The sequence below is a fragment of the Equus caballus genome, chromosome 29 (assembly GCF_041296265.1).
Source record: "Equus caballus isolate H_3958 breed thoroughbred chromosome 29, TB-T2T, whole genome shotgun sequence".
Lineage (NCBI taxonomy): Eukaryota > Metazoa > Chordata > Mammalia > Perissodactyla > Equidae > Equus > Equus caballus.
The window spans coordinates 37951185-37967590 of record NC_091712.1 but is presented as its reverse complement, the minus strand read 5'-3'; the positions used below and the strand labels follow the sequence as shown (position 1 = coordinate 37967590).

Genomic DNA, 16406 nt, shown 5'->3' with positions numbered 1-16406 from the left:
AAATAATTTCCAACAGCAGCTTAAATCATTCCCTCTCTATGGGTTTTTTAGATGCCTTCCATTTTTCCCCTTGGTCCCCACTATTGCGTTATCCTTGTCTGCATAGTTGAAGATGGATTGGTTCCCAGGAAGGGTGAAAAAGGCAGGATCCAGGGCACACAGCTTGCCAGAAGTTGCGTACATCACTCTGCCTGTGTCCATTAGTCTAATCTTGGTCATGTGGACACTCCCAGGTGCAAGAGAGAGCAGGAAGAAGAAGAGAAAGGACCTGGGGAAGGCGCGGACAACTCGTAGTTTGCCAGAATAAACAAGATTATAGTGCATGTTCTAAAACCTCATTTAAATTGTATCACACTTTAGGTAGGTGTGGCAGGCTGAGCAATAGCCACCCAGAGATATCTGGTCCTCATCCCTGGGACCTGTGAATGTTATTTTCTAAGGAGAAAGGGTCTCTGGAGATGAGATTGTTAAGGATCTTGAAGTTTGGGAGATTATCCTGGATTATCTGGTGGGCCCAATGTAATCACAAGGCTCCTTATAAGAGAGAGACAGAGGGAGATTTGACACTCACAGAAGAGGAGGAGGCCATGGGGACAACACAGGTAGATTGCACGAGTGGAGTGATGTGGCCACCAGCCAACAAGTGCTGGCGGCCTCCCGAAGCTGGCAGACACAGGGAACAGATTCTCCACCAGGCTCCCCAGAGGGAGTGAGGCTCTGCTGACACCTTGAGTCCCCAGCAGTGCTGGAGCCCCCTCACCACACGTTCCTTGTTGCTCAGGTAAATGGAGTGCCTTCTGTGTCCTCCTGAGGTACATGGTCAGCTGGTGAGTTTTTCAGTTTTATTGAGCAGAACGTTATGGCATGCCCGCTTCTGAGCCTTATGACGCCTTCCAGCACAGTAGCCAGAGCAGTTTGCTGTCTCCCCTGCGTCAAATGCAGCCCATCGCTTATTCTAAGGATCCAAAACCATACCAGCAGAGTCTTAGGACTTTCTCCTGGAGCCCTGGCCAGGGTGTAAAGCCCGATATCAGAGAGGGTTCCCATCTTGGCAAACTCTTGCTTATCCAGCTTTATATTTCGCTCTCCACTGCCCGCACCCATCCTGCCCCCAGTGTCCACTGCCGGGCCAGCCCACCCAGCTCTGCTGATGCAGCTTCATCAACTTCTGCAGTTCCTCTGAGGGCCGGTCCTGTTCTTGCCTTAGCAGCCCAGCAGCCCTTGGGCCCACAGGCACTGATACGTGATCCTAGTTATGGGTCTGGTCGCCAGAATGGGAGCTGGGGCAGAGCCTGAGGAGGTCACTATTGTCTTGTAAGGCCTCCGCATAGTCTTCACACGGGGCGGGAAGTCGGAGGACTCAAGTTCTCCAGGGCAGCTCCCCAGATATCCCCACCCCGACTCTCAGCACCACGCGCCTTTTCCGTCAAGGCCCTGGCTTAGAACAGGAGAGCCACCTCGGCTGAGAACCCAGCCACCTCTGAAGTTCTGCACTCTTACAGGTAAGCCCTGGGCCTATTTCTCGGTCCTTCCTGCCCTCCAGGGACAGGCCTGAGGCCAAGGAAGCCCGCTGACTCACACACTTTCCTTCTTTAATTGAGCCTGTCATTTTTTCTTTTCAATGAAACAGTGGCCCTTAGCAACAGCCACCCCACTCCACAGTCCTTATGGTTACTCCTTCCCCCATACCTCTCAAACACTGCCCCATCCAGCACAACTTTCTCCTCGCATCCCTGGTCCCAACCACCCCGTGTACCAGGTGTCCTAGATGGGGTCCTTGGGAAGCAGAGCCTGGGGTGAGACGGGGATCCTTGTCCAAATGATTTCCTGGGCTAGTGCTCTCAGGAGAAGGGTTTTGAGAGAAGCAGATAGGGATAGAGAATGATGCTAAGCATGAATGTGGTCTCAGATAGGGACTAGCTTCCGTCTTACCCCACGTGGATGCTTGGAGCACAAATTGTACTACCTTGAGGCAAGGGGGTCAGCTCTGTGCACTCTGGGGTCAGCCAGTGCGCGGCTGAGGTCTGCCTCCAGGAATGGAGTGAAACTACAGTCTTCAGAAAGAAAGGGCAATTCTCCGCTGAGGAGGGCAGCTGTGAGTCATGCTTACCCAGCATTCCCAGCAGCTGGGGCCTGGGAGTGCCAGCCAGGACAGACCTGAGGGGCACATCTGTCTAAGTAGCCTTATAGAGATGTGGCCTAATTGTGGACAATCGAGCAGCTAGTTTACATATTGCTCATCATTCTTCATAACGGCACATAGTGTCGTGGTTAAGAGCATGAACTCTTGAGACTGCTTGCCTGGCTTGAAATCCCAACTCCATCAACTACTTGCAGAGTGACCTCGGGCAAGTTACTTAAGTTCTCTGATCCTCGTGTCCTCATCTGTAAAATGGGAATCATAATAGTATCTACCTGATAGGGCTGTAGTGAGGATTAAGTGAGTTAACATCTAAAAGCATTTAGAACATGGCTTTGCACATAGTGAGTTCTGCGTAAATGTTAGCGATTATTGCAATAATTATGATTATATTTAAAGATGAGGTTAATATTTAAAGAGTTTATCTATCATAAGAAGTGCGTATATTGTCATTTTTACATTTCGTGACAGGTCATCGTCAAATTTAGTTAATTAAACTAAATAGTTAAATCCTTTCTCACTGAGTTTGTTTTCCTTGTGGCCAAATGTGGAAGACCATTTGGTTTCTTGCTGGTTAAGTCTTGTGGCCATTTCTCAGTCCCAGGACAGTTTCTCTTTTATTCCCAAAGGACCCAGTAACCTAGCTGGCATCCTTTCTCCTTCCAGAATACCCACTGCTGTTGGAGTTATTGTCCACCCAGTTCAACCCCTCTGTGCATTGCTGTTCCTAAAGAGCAACACTTGGACCCTTATTGTTTGAAGCCTCTTCTGCTTGTCACTCTGGAGAAGGAGATGCGGGCGGCAGAAATGACAGATGTGGAGCAGCTACGAAACTCCAAAACCTCGCAAAATTTTTCAGGTTGGTATTCCCAGTTTCAGGAAACACAACATACTCTTACCTCTCCCAATGAACTTCTTCTATTTGTTATGTCCCTTGTTAAGAATTCTGGTTGTGAACCATTACATTGATTTCACAGCCCCACTAAAGGTTCAAATCCTACAGTTTGCAAGTGCTGGTCCACCAGCTCCTGACTCTCTTAAATGAAGACACCTGAAGCTGTCGTGTCCTCCTCATTTCTGGATGCTCAGGGATAGATGTGGTTACTGAAACTGTTTCTACTGGACCATTGGCCACTGCCCCCAAGATCACCCTCTCCCACTCTAGACTTGAAGAAACTCTCTGGCAGATGAGTAGGTGGGACACTGTAGGCCATCCAGACATTCCCTAGGCTTGTGCGGATTAGTTTCATCTCAAAGGAACAGTAGACTGCTTAATTCTCGTGCAGGGGGCCCTCTACCCCAAAAATGAAAAGTAATCTCACTGTACCCCATCATACCAACATCAAGAATCTGAATGATATTTGACTGAGGCTGGGGCAAAAAGCCCGTGATTGTTGAACTATATCTTATCCTAGTCTTTGGGTCCCATGCTCCATCCTAGAGAATTAAGCAGTCCAGAAACGTACATGTACAAATGCTCCCAAACCTAACTAATTCACTGCTCAGTCCTCTGACTAGACATGTCAGAGTTACCTGCCTGACCCTGGCTAAGCAGGCACAGATTGGAGACATTATTTGAGAATTCAAGGCTGTTGAAGGAGTCAACGGGTGTGTTCATGGACTGGAAGCTTGTTAAGATGGCGACATTCCCTAAACTGGTGTTCAGATTCAGCGCGAGCCCTGTCAAAATGTCAGCTGCCTGTACTTTGCAGAAATTGACAAACTGATCCTAAGATTCATATAGAAATACAAGGGATCCAAAATAAACAAAACAATCTTGACAAAAGAGGAACAAAGTGGGAGGACTCACCCTTCCCAGTTTCAGAACTTACTACAAAACATTAATCAAGACATCGTGATACTGCCACAAAGATGGACATATAGGTCAGTGAAAGAGACTTGAGAGTCCTAAAATAAACCCTCATATTTATGGTCAAATGATTTTCAATCAGTGTGCCAAGGCAATTTGATGGGAAAAGAAGAGTCTTCTCAACAAATGGCAGTGGGTCAACTGGACATCCACATGCAAAAGAATGAATTTGAACCCCTACTTTTCACTCTACATAAAAATTAACTCAAAAGGGATGAAAGACCCAAGTGTAAGAGCTAAAACTATAAAACTCCTAGAAGGAAAGATAAGCATACATCTTCATGACCTTGGATTAGGCAATGGTTTCTTCCCCCCAGAAACGGTATGGTTGACCTTAAAAAAGCCTGCTTCATACAGCTCTGAAGATCTGTTGCACTGTCCATCTGTTACTCTTGCCATAATCGAAGTCCAAAAACCACCTTTGAAGTGCAGCTAATGGTGCAGCTGAATGCGTGTATGACTGCTTAGATGGAGCGCATGCACACGCACACACACGCAAGAGTTGTCCATTGCCACTCACAAAGCCTGGATCAGTCACTGCAAAGTTTAGCTTCCTAGCAAAAAACTCCTCCACGTGCTTCAGTTTAGGTAGGAGAAGCAGGTAGTCCCTCGGAGAGGCAATTTCCCTGGGTAGGCCGCGAACGGTATAGTCATGCTGGTCCTGAAACTGTTTTAAATATAGCCTGGAGTATTTTATACCTTCATAAACAGAAACGAAACTGAATTTAAAGAACTACCAAGCCCAGATGGCACCGATGTCCTGATCATCTTTACAGAGCCTCTGAAAGAGGAACAAAGGAGAGAATCCTTCCCAAGGGAGTGTGTGCAGCTGCTGGGGAGTGTTCGGGGCTTTCCCTGAGCACCGCAAACTCTTCACAGTCACACAGCATCTGTGGGGTGTAGGCACTGAAAACACCCCTTCTCTGGGTTTTTAAGCAGTGAATCTGGGGGTGGCAGCTGCAGTCCTAAAGCAGCAATGTCGGGTTCTCAACCCAATCCAAAAAATCTCATATTTGCTGAAATGTGCAACAACATAGGATATGAATGGGCTCAAACGTATTGAGTGTCTACTGTGTACCAGATGCTGTTCCAAGAATGCTACCTGAATCAACTCATTTAACCCTTAAATATAATAACTCATCGAATTCTTGTCAGGATTAAATGAATCTTTATGAGATGTATCTACTTCATCAAAAAATGCAAATTAAGACCCCAAGAAGTTAAGTAATGTGCCCAATTCATAAAGCTACACACTAAGGTCTGGATTCAGGCCAACTGACTCCAGAATCTGTGTGTTTAGCCATCATTCTCCTTTGCCAAACTGCCCAAATAAAACAAACAGCAGAATGAAATTTTCCATCCCTGGGTATATTCATTTCCTATTGCTGCTGTAACAAATGAGCACAAATTTAGTGGCTTAAAACACCACAAATCTATTGTCTCACATTTTTGGAGATCAGAAGTCAGAAATAGGTCTTATGGGCTAAAATGGAAGTGTTGGCAGAGCTGTGATCCTCCTGGAGGCTCTAGGACAGACCCCAGTTCCTTGCCTTTTCCATTTTCTAGAGGCTGCCTGCATTCCGTGGCTTGTGGCCCCCTCCTCCAGCTTCAAAGTACATCACTTACGCCAACCTCTGCTGTTATCATCACGTCTCCTCTCTCCCTCTGAGCCTCCTGCCTTCTTCCTATAAGGACCCTTTTGATTGTATTGGGCCCCAGTGGATAATCCAGGATAACCTTCTCTTTACATCTCAAGATCCTTAACTCAATCACATGCCAGGTGTCCCTTTTGCCATTTGAGATAACATATTCACAGTTTCCAGGGGTTAGGACATGGACATCTTTAGGAGGCCACTATTCTGTCTAACACAAACAGGCAACTAATAAGCCCACAAATTTATCTGCTTCATATGTTTCTTTAAAAAAAGGAAAGGAAAGGAAAGATCTACTGTAAATCAACAAATTAGATTACCAAGATGAAAGGGTCAGATTCTTGGAAACACACAAACTGCCAACACTGATTCAAGGAGTAGAAAATTGGAATAGAACTGTAACAAGTAAAGAAACTAAGTTAGGAATTAAAAAAAATTTTCCATCAATAAAAATGACAATGTTTCCCAAATTGATTTACAGATTCAATGTAATTGCTATTGAAATTCTAATCCCTTTTTTTATAGAAAAAGACAAAGTTTTCCTAAAATTCATATGGAATTGCAAGGGACTGTGAATAGCTGAGATCATCTTGAAAAAAGAAGAACAATGTGGCAGGACTCATACTTCCTGATTTCAAAAATTACTGCAAAGCTACAGTAGTCAAAATGGTGTGGTACTTGCATAAGGATAAACATGAAGATAAATAGAATTAATTTGAGAGTCCAGAAATGAACAAACGCATCTATGGTCAATTGATTGTCAACAAAGGTTCCAATGGAGGAAAAAGTCTTCTCAACAAAAGGTGCTGGGACAACTGGAAATCTACATGCCAAAGAATTCATTTGGACCCCTACCTCACACCATACACAAAAGTTAGTTCAAACTGGGTCAGAGAGCTAAAGGTCAGAACTAGCACTATAAAACACTTAGAAGAAAATATAGCTATAAATCTTCATGATCTTGGATTAGGCAATAGTTTTAAAATATGACACCAAAAGCACAAGCAACAAAACATAAAACTGATAAACTGAACTTCATGAAAATGAAAAATGTTTGTGCATGAAAGGATACTGTCAAGAAGGTGCCAAGACAATCCACAGAAGGGGAGAAAATACTTACAAATCATGTATCTGATAAGGGTCTAGTATTCACAATATATTGAAAATTTTTACAAATGATCAAAAAAGGCAAACTTCTCAAATTTTTGTTATTAATTTTAATTGTGTTAAAATACACATAACATGTAATTAACAATCCTTACACATAACATATAATTAACAATCCTAACCAATTTTAAGTGTACAGTCCAGGCATTAAGTACATTCACATTGTGGTAAACAATTCCCTTTTTAAAATGGGAAAAGGACTTGAATATGCATTTCTCCAAAAATGATGTGCAAAAGTCCAATTAGCAAACGAAGATGCTCAGCATCAGTAGTCATCAGTGAATTACAAATCAGACCCACAATGAGACATCACTTCACATCCACAAGACTATCAGAGAAGTAGAAAACAACAAGTGTTGCTGAGGATGTGGAGAAATTGGAAGCCTCCCACATTTCTGGTGGGAATCTAAAATGATGCAGTCCCTGTGGAAAACGGTATGTCCGTTCCTCAAAGAGCTAAGCATAGAGTTACCATATGACCTGATAGCTCCACTCCTAAGTATACACCCAAGAGAACTGAAAACACAAGTTCATATAAAAACTTGTCCAGTGATGTTCATAGCAGCATTATTCATCACAGGCAAAAAGTGGAAATAACCCAAATGTCCATCAACGAATGAGGGGATAAACAAATGTGGTATATTCATACAACGGAATGTTTTTCAGCCATAAAAAGTTAAGAAATACTGATACACACTGCAACACGGATGAGCTTTGAAAACATCATGCTAAGTGGAAGAAGCCACGCACAGAAGGCCACACGCTCCCTGATTCCACTTGCATGGCATGTCCAGAACAGGCAAATCCACCGAGACTGAGTAGATGAGTGCTTGCCAGGGGCCAGGGGGAGGGACACCCGCGGAGTGACTGCTTAATCCTATAGAGTTTCTTTTAGGGGTGATAGAAATGGTCTAGAATTAGGTAGTGGTGATGGTCACAGAGCTTTGTTGTCCACATACTAAACATCACTGAACTGTACATTTTGAAATGTGAGTTTTATATTACTTGAATCTCATATCAATAAAAAAATGAAGGAAAAAAACCCCTTGTGAAGTGTGTGGTTCTGTTCTGGCATCAACCTTTGTCCCTTTTTTACGCCCTGGTGCAGCAACTCTCAGTCTGCAAGAGTGTTCAGAGCCAGCTAGAGGGGGCATTGTTCAACAAGTATTTGGAGTTCTCCTTCTAGGCACGTGGTAGAATACACAGTCTCGCCCCTTGACTTGCTTTGGCCAATGAAGCGTGAGTGGAAGTGGCAGAAAGCGTCCAGCTAGAAGCTCTACAAGCTAATACGTGAGTCCACACGTTGTCTCTGTCTTGGCAATGAGGATACACAAAGGTGAAGCGTTCTTCCCCTCGGGGGCCGGGACTCCTCAGCAGAGCACACTAGCTCACCTTTGCTGGCCACGTAACATGAGTGAGAAATGGATGCTGATTAAACCACTGAGATTTGGGGCATGTTTATTCTTATGGCATCCTGGAGTCTCTCCTGACTAGCAGTCATAGTTATCCTGACCCGGATAACCCTAGGGCATTCTCCCAACATCCCAAAGGGATTGATAATCCATTGTGGCCACTCATTATTCTCTTTAGGAAATTTTGCTGCAAATTCTTTTAAATCCTCTTAGGACAGGTGGTAGCTGACTGGTCCTGAGAAGCCTAGGGCAGCTCTAATTTGAACAGCTGTTTTTTCACCCTTCCAGGTGCAGATGCCCAAAGAAGAATGTGGTTTGACATTGCTAGCAGTGCAGGAGGCCAATCCCTCCCATCAGGCTTCAGTCTCCAGGGAACCCAGTTACTCCTGGGACCTTCAAAATGATCTGGTTTAGAAGTTGGGCTTTCCTCTGTATTTTTTCCGTTCCCCTAGAGTCTGCCACTGCCCCTTCTGATTTGCTTTCCCTCCCTACTCTCCCCTCCCCAGATTGGCCTGAAGCACCTGGACCTGGATTGAACTGGTCATGTCTCTTACTGGACTTGGTTGGAGGACTCCTGGCATGTCGTCTTTCTACTCAGGGCGGCCACAGCTTGGCTTGATTTCCCTAAATATCTGTAGATGCCTCTGGCTGACACTGTTAAATTGTTGAATAGAACGTCATCCAAACTCTTCCCCATCTGCCTTCTTTCTTGCTGCTTCCGGCCACAGAGATGGAAAGCTCCGCCCTCAGGGTCTCGCACCACCCCAGCAGCTGGGAGAGACCACGTGACCCAGCTCTAGTCAATAAGATAAATATGGAAGTTTACTGCAGACGACTCTGAGATGCTCTTACCTCCTTTATAAAAAGTGATAGACTTGGCTGGTTGGGCTCCTTCCCCGTCCTCAGTCTCCCTGCCAGACATGACAGCAGGAGGGAAAGAAAGTCCAAGAGAACCGCAGACAGCAGTCCTAACCAAAGCCTGGATCTGCCTACCGCTCGGCTGATTTTCATGTGAGAAAAGTACATCCCTCCTTAACAGTCCATTGTTATTTGGATATTCTGATGCTTGAGCAGCAAAAAATTATCCCAGATGGGTAGAAGCTCCAATAACTTATCTTTTCTTAAACTTGGATCTCTTTTAACTTGGCCAACAAATATTGTGACATCAACTGAAATTCACTCTCCCAATCCTTTCGCATTGAATATATATATTCAGTGTAACTCAGGAGAGGTAAAATCTCATGTTAGCTATATTTCAAATGTTAATATGAGAAAGGTCCATATAGTTTTTATAATTCTATCCTTAAACCATTAGATACTTAATGCTGCTTAGCAAGCCTTTCTCTGGTTAACTCCCTATCTCATTGCCTACAGTGACCATTCTAATATTTTCTAATATCTTCACAGCCTCATTCTTAGAAAATGACACTAAGATTTCTCAAATTGCTTCCCAATTATTTCAAGATTGCTCTCAGTTTTTCCTACCTTCTCCTCATGCAACAAACCCAAGGTTTGGAGAAAAAATAATCCTTAAGACAAAGTCTTCTTTACATATGTGCTTTAAAAAATGTTTTTAAATCAAATGTATCATATGTACGATAAAGAACATAGAAACATATATAGGGAGTTAAAAAAATAAACACCTCTATACCCATACCTAGATTAAGAAGATTATTTGTGTCATAAGAATGTGCCTATAATCGCCCAAAATGGAAGACTCCTCTCTTCCCCCACCCTAGACATAACCACTCTCCAGACTTGGTGTTAATTATTCTCTTGCTTTCCTTTATATTTTACTAAGTATGTACCCCTAAGCAATATGTGCTTTATTTTTTAACATTTGGGTAACAAGCACAAACTGAGCTATGTAAGAAAATGGCTTTCCCAGTGGAAGATAAAATGAATGGGGTCTCTGGATGATCTCTAACTTCTCTGGGAATTTACAAGAGTCCCTTTTGGGAAACCCATGGGCATTTTCATGAATGAGTCTTTGAAAACAAAGATCTCAAAAAAGATTTGTATCGTCTAACTGAGCTGAAATGTGAACCAGGTTTGACATACAGCAGAAATAAGGCTGGAGCTGCTGTTAGTTTTTGCCTTCTAAATTTCTCTTCAGTTTTTAAGAGTAGGTCCAAGTAGAACACTTCTGGGTGAGGTGACCATCCTCAGCTGATACAGGCGGAAAGGAAAATATGAACTTCCAAATCACTTGGTGAAGACAAGCTAAATAAAAGGACACATCTAGGTCAGGCTCATTGGGGCGTCTTATTCTCAGGTTAAAAAGAAAGTACAGGGGCGGCAGAAATTTCAGCGACAACTCTCAAAATGTCTTGTCATATTGCTTTAATTCCAGCTCTATCCCCTCTATGTCCCATGCATATGTGTCACCCAAGATGCTCCTCTAACATTCTCCTGGGCTTTCTCTGAGCTTCTCTCCTTTGTTCAGTCTCCGTTTTCTTAATTTCTATGTGTTCATCTCTCCTGATGTACCTTCTTGTTTTGCTGGAGCACATCTTCAAGTAGCTTCTTGAGATAAGATGCTAGGGAGATTTGCTCTTGATACTTTGTCTAAAAATGTCCTTATTCTACTCTGATCCTACTCGACAGTTTAACTGGCAATAGAATTCAATGTTCGAGATTTTCTTTCAGAATTTACCCCCTCTCTCTTTTAGCATATTTATTTGCTTCCTTTATTTCACTCTCCACTCCAATTCCCTTTTCCCTTAGGCAACCGTTCTAATGTATGTTTTTATTTGAATATACTCTTCAAATCTTAGTAAATTTGAATTTTTTCTTAAATATATGTTTTTGAATGGCACAGATGGTATTATGTTATCTATCTCAATCTGAATTTCTTCTTCTTTTTGTTCACCAAGTATGTATTTTTAAGATCCATATGTTGCTTCTATATCCATGTACTCCAGTCTTACACAGGCCTCTGAGGGGTGCATCCACATTTTATCTAAGCATTCTTCCAACGAGAAATATCCAGTTTCTTCTAATTTTTGTCAACAGCAACATCCTGCTGCAGTGAATATCTTCATATATATCTCCTCATGCATCTATGTGAGAATTCTGTGGAATTATGCCTAGGAATGGAACTACTGGCTAATAGATTCTGTATACACTTAATTTGGGTACATAATGCCAGATTGTTCTCCAAAATAGCTGCGATGAATGGTGTACCTCACACAAAAAAGACACACAGGTATTATATCCTCCTATTTCCATGAACATTTGGTATTGTCCAATTTTCTAATTTTTGCCAGACTCGTAGATGATATCTCATTGTTTTAATTTCATTTACATTTTTCTAATGTTTTTCTGATCTTAATTTTTCTTGTTAAAGATGATTTTGAACATCCAATTGTGTTCTCATTACTTTTTGAATTTTCTTTTCTGTAAAATACCTGTTCATATTCTTTCCCCATTTTCCTTTTGGGGTTGCCCTTTCTTGTTGAATTTTGTTCTTTCAATATTCTAACTATAATCACTTCTCAGTTTTGGGAACTACCTCTGCCACTCCATCAGATGCCCATTAATTTTGCCCATGTTATTCATCATTGAAAGGAAATCTTTAATTTGGACACAAGGATATTTATCAGATCTTTTGTCTTATGATTATCTCTTTCAAAATTTTGTTTAAGAAGTCCTTCTTCATCCTATGTCACAAAGATACTTTCCACATATTGATCTATTAAACTTGTAGTTTATCTTCTACATTTAGTTATTTAATCCGTCTATAGTTCACCATTGTTTGTCCTTTTAGATGGTGCAGTGGCCATGAAAGTGACTCAATAGACCTTCAACTCCAGAGAATGTGCTTTTCGGGTGCCCGACAATGACTTGAGGGCTCTCCCTCAGTGCTGCCAGACTTTTCTCAGACTACAGAGAGCACTCTAGGACGTTTTTACCCGATCCTTAGTCGGGTGCAGATTTAGAGTGTGGTCTGTCAATTCTCCTTCACTTGGGGTCAGACTTACACTGCAGTCTGAAGTCTCTCCTAGCTGGCTCCTCTCAATTTTCTCTCTTAGGCGCTTCTCCTAATAATATCCTCGCACATTTACTCCCGTCTTGGCATCTGCTTCTCAGAAGTTCTAGACAAACACAGATAGAGACTCCATTTTTTTTTTCCTACACAGTCATAGATTCAGCAAACATTTATCTGCTACCCACTAAGAGCCGATTTTCTGAAAACCATCAACTGAGTAATCTATCCTTCCCTTTTTGCTTCGCCTTGTCACCATTATTATTATTAATATCTTTATTGTTACTATGGTTTCCTATCAGATCTTTCTAACTAGTCGAGCAATTCCTCCTCTTCACTCTTCTATTTGAGATTAATGTATCTATTCTTAGAACTTTAAGCTCCACACATGTTTTGAGAACAACTGGAATTCGATTGAATTTACAGATTTCACAATAGTGTCATCTAAGATCGTGGAAAATGTTTCCATTTACTTCAACCATCTTTATAGAGGTCTTACATATATTTGTTTAACTTGATCATTGTTTATTTCATAGTTTTGAGACCATTGTAAATGATACCTTATTTTTATTATATTTTCTAGTAGGTTATTGCCGGTTTAGAAATGGTATAAATTTAGTGTTGTTTTGATCCTTCATCATTTTAAGGGCAGCACTGGCTCCAAACTGTTGAGAAATCTCAAGCCATTCTGGATCCTGATTGTCTTGTATGTGACCAGTTCTTTCTCTCTAGGAGCTTGTGAGATCTTCTTGATCACCAGCGGTCTGAAATTTTACAGTGATATACCTCGCTATGGGTCTATTTTCATCCGTTTCCTGGGCATTTGGAGGGAACTCTGAAGCTGACAGGTCCTCTCCCTTGTTTCTATGGATTTTTTCTTGGACTGCTTTTTGATTCTTTCCCTCTATTTCTCTGTTCTCCTTTGCTGGGGACTTCTAGTATTCAAATTTGGATTGATCATCTCATTTGAAAATATTTTCTCTTCTGTTTTCCCTGGCTTTGTCATTTTGCTCTACTCTCTAGGAGAGTTCCTCAACTTTATTTTTCAACCCTTACGGGAACATTTTCATTTTATTAAATGCTTTTAATTTCCAAAAGCTCTTTTTGTTGTTCCACAGAAGCTCCTTTATTATAGCATCCTGTTCTTTTTTCAAGGAGTATGGAGGTGACACCTTCTTTTATTTTCTGAGATATTAACACTAGGGTTTTTTTTTTAAGTTATTATTTCCTTACACAGTCTCTGTTTCCTCTGTCGGTTTGTTTTGGCCTCTATTTTCCAACTTAGAGAATTTCTTCAGATGTCTAGTAATCCTTGACTATCTGCTCATGATTCAGAGTGAAGGGTTAAAATGCTGACTGGAGCTCTGTGGGTATCAGTGGGGTTGTCAATTTGAGCTTCACATTGGGTTGATTCGGGTGGACTATTCATTGGGGAATCTCCAGTATCAATATTTGATGGGTTTTTTTCAGTAATAATCTTCTAGTCTCTTGCATGGAGGGGATGAGTCTGGCACTATGAGGGGGCCCTATGAGGCTAAAGGATGGAAGGAGTGGAAAGTGTCTTAGCATTTAGCACTGAGTATGCATCCAGGCATTGAGCCCCTGCTTTTGGTGTGTCCACACACTCAGCTGTGTCTCGCATACTACAAGTCAGGGACTCTAATTTCAGAGTATCCTTTCTAAACTGTTAAGCCTCAGAGCCTTTGCCTGGGTGACCGAGAGGCAGTCGTCGGCCTTGTTGAGCGAGGAGGGAGACCCAGGATCTAACTTCTCAGACAACTTCCTCCCAATTCCTTCCTTGTTTTGTCCTCTTTACTCAGTCCCATGGGTACCTGCTGCTGCTTTCTGAGCCTTTTAAGGATTCTGCGGTTGAGACAGGATTGGTTCTGGTAAATCCCACCTGTTGGGATTTGACATCCTCAGGAGCGCTGAGACAGTTCTCCACTGGTCCCTCTGCTTTCCAGCCTCTAAAGTCTTTTGCTTTGGCTCCTCTTCCATCTTCCCATCCATGTGGTTTCCTGTGTGTGTTTGGTGTTAACACTTTACACAGTTTTATGGCGAGGGAGCAAAACCAGTTGCCTGTGCTCCGTCTGCATTTTAACCCACAAGTCTCCACCTGGGCTGCCGATCCCCTCTGCATCTTCCGGGAGCCTGCCACATCGGTGGCTTCCCCTCCATTGCTGGTGAATTGCTCACATGCTCAGCAGCTGGTATCTTGAAGTCCCTTTAGTTACTTGCCCCTCTTTTTTTCCCTGCTGCCATTTATTTACTACTTAATTGGATTGCTGTCAAAAATTAAATTAAACTAAGTTAAAAGCCTGTCATTGGTCTTCTTGCTCTGAGTCCAACACACAGGTACCAGCCCTGTCTCTCCAAAGCACCCCTCCCAACTTTTGATGGTTCCTCCCTCTGTGCCTTCTGAATAAATTCCAGACTCCTTAGCCTTTTATTAATTGTACTCTATAATCTCTACTACCCACTTATCAGAACTGACTTCCTACCACCCTTTGCTTTGCTTCCTACCCAGTAGACAGATGCGTCCAGAATGTACATTATACTTTTCTTCTCACTGCTGTGCCTACACCATTCCATCCTCCAGAAACATCCTCCCTTTCATCTATGCGTCTGATAATTATCTCCATTCTTCAAGGTCCCATTGAACTGATATCTCTCTGGAACCTTCCGGGATTTCCCTAGCCTTCCTATACCTCCTTACACATCCCACCTGCTCTCCACCGCTTCCATCCCTCCCTCCATGGATATTTGCCTCCCTCTTACTGAGTATTATCAACTGTCTCACATCAATGAATTAACCGTACATTTGTTTAATCATTCCCACTGAATAGGGAGATGCTTGAAGACAAGCATCTTGGCATGCCCATTATGCCTAATACGCTTTGCCGTGAGTACGTTGCAAATACAGGGTAAGCGAGGAAGAAGACATTTTAAATACGGTAGGCTTAAATTAGACAGCAAAATAGTAAAACATAAAATCTCCGTTGCAGCCAAATCTGAGCAGTGTGTTCTATGACGTGTTTCAGCAAGCACGGGCATTAACAGGCAGCTCCCTGCCTTCTCTGAGCCTAATCAGCCAAGAGCTCTGCTGGGTGCTAAAGGCCCTATGGGGAAAAATAACCGTGCTGTCTACCTTTATAGCAACAGGTTAAAGCTGCTGATTTATGACTCTTGGCAGGAACAGCTGGCCCTTTGCCAAGGGACACAGCAGTGGCGTCCGGAGAGCCCATCAGTGACCTCCACCCACTCCCACCTAACCCCCACCCACCCCAACCCATCCCAACACACCCCAACCCACCCCTACCCACCCCCACCCACCCCAACACACCCCCCCCACTCCCACCCATCCCCACTAACCCCAACACACCCCCACCCACTCCCACCCATCCCCACTAACCCCAACACACCCCCACCCACTCCCACCCATCCCCACTAACCCCAACACACCCCCACCCACTCCAACTCACCCCCACCCAGCCCCAACCTGCCCAAACCACCACAACCTGCCCCAACTCACCCTAACTCACCCCAACCCACCCCCTGTGAGACAGTGCTCCAGCTTCCCCAACTGACCTGGGTCTGCATCAAGCGAGACAGTCAGACACTCAAGAGATTCTCGTAAAGATGAGGGGCCCCTCTTGGGAACAGCTTGGGCCAGCCCTGAGTTAGATCAGCGCTTTGCTATTTCATCTCCAAATCTTTACCCCCAGTCTCTTGCCCAGGGTCTTTCTCTGCCAAGCGTCCAGTGCCGTCCTGCTTCTCCCAGCTGCTTCTTCCTGGAGGCCGCCTGGCAACCGTTCAAATCTCTGAGTCTTTTCCTTTAAAGGCCACCAGTCTCCCTCCTTCTCTCAGGGCCGTGGAAGGGGACTGGATAGCAGATTCCGATAAAAGTAGTCACAATGAAGTGTTTGTGGTCAAATGTACTCCCCTCCCAGTGATGTTTGCATCTGAAATGCTGGCTTCTGGACACTGCCTTAACCCAAACAAGTGAATCTTTAATGGATATTAATTTTCTACGAAGAATGGGGTGGAAGTGGGAATTTTGGCATCTCTTAAGAATTCACTTTGAGAGCCAGCCCTGGTGACCTTGTGGTTAAGTTTGGTGTGCTCCACTTTGGTGGCCCAGGTTCAGTTCTCAAACATGGACCTACATCACTCACCT

At 43.3% G+C, this 16406-nt stretch overlaps 1 long non-coding RNA gene across 1 annotated transcript in view; it reads right to left on the bottom strand.

The window, feature by feature from the left end:
- Positions 1–16052, bottom strand: part of LOC111771206 (uncharacterized) — a 30611-nt gene extending 14559 nt beyond the window's left edge. The window contains exon 1 of the long non-coding RNA XR_002804895.2: positions 15818–16052. This is a non-coding gene — a long non-coding RNA (uncharacterized lncRNA). The remainder of the gene's footprint in view (positions 1–15817) is intronic.
- Between the last annotated feature and the right edge of the window lie 354 nt (positions 16053–16406).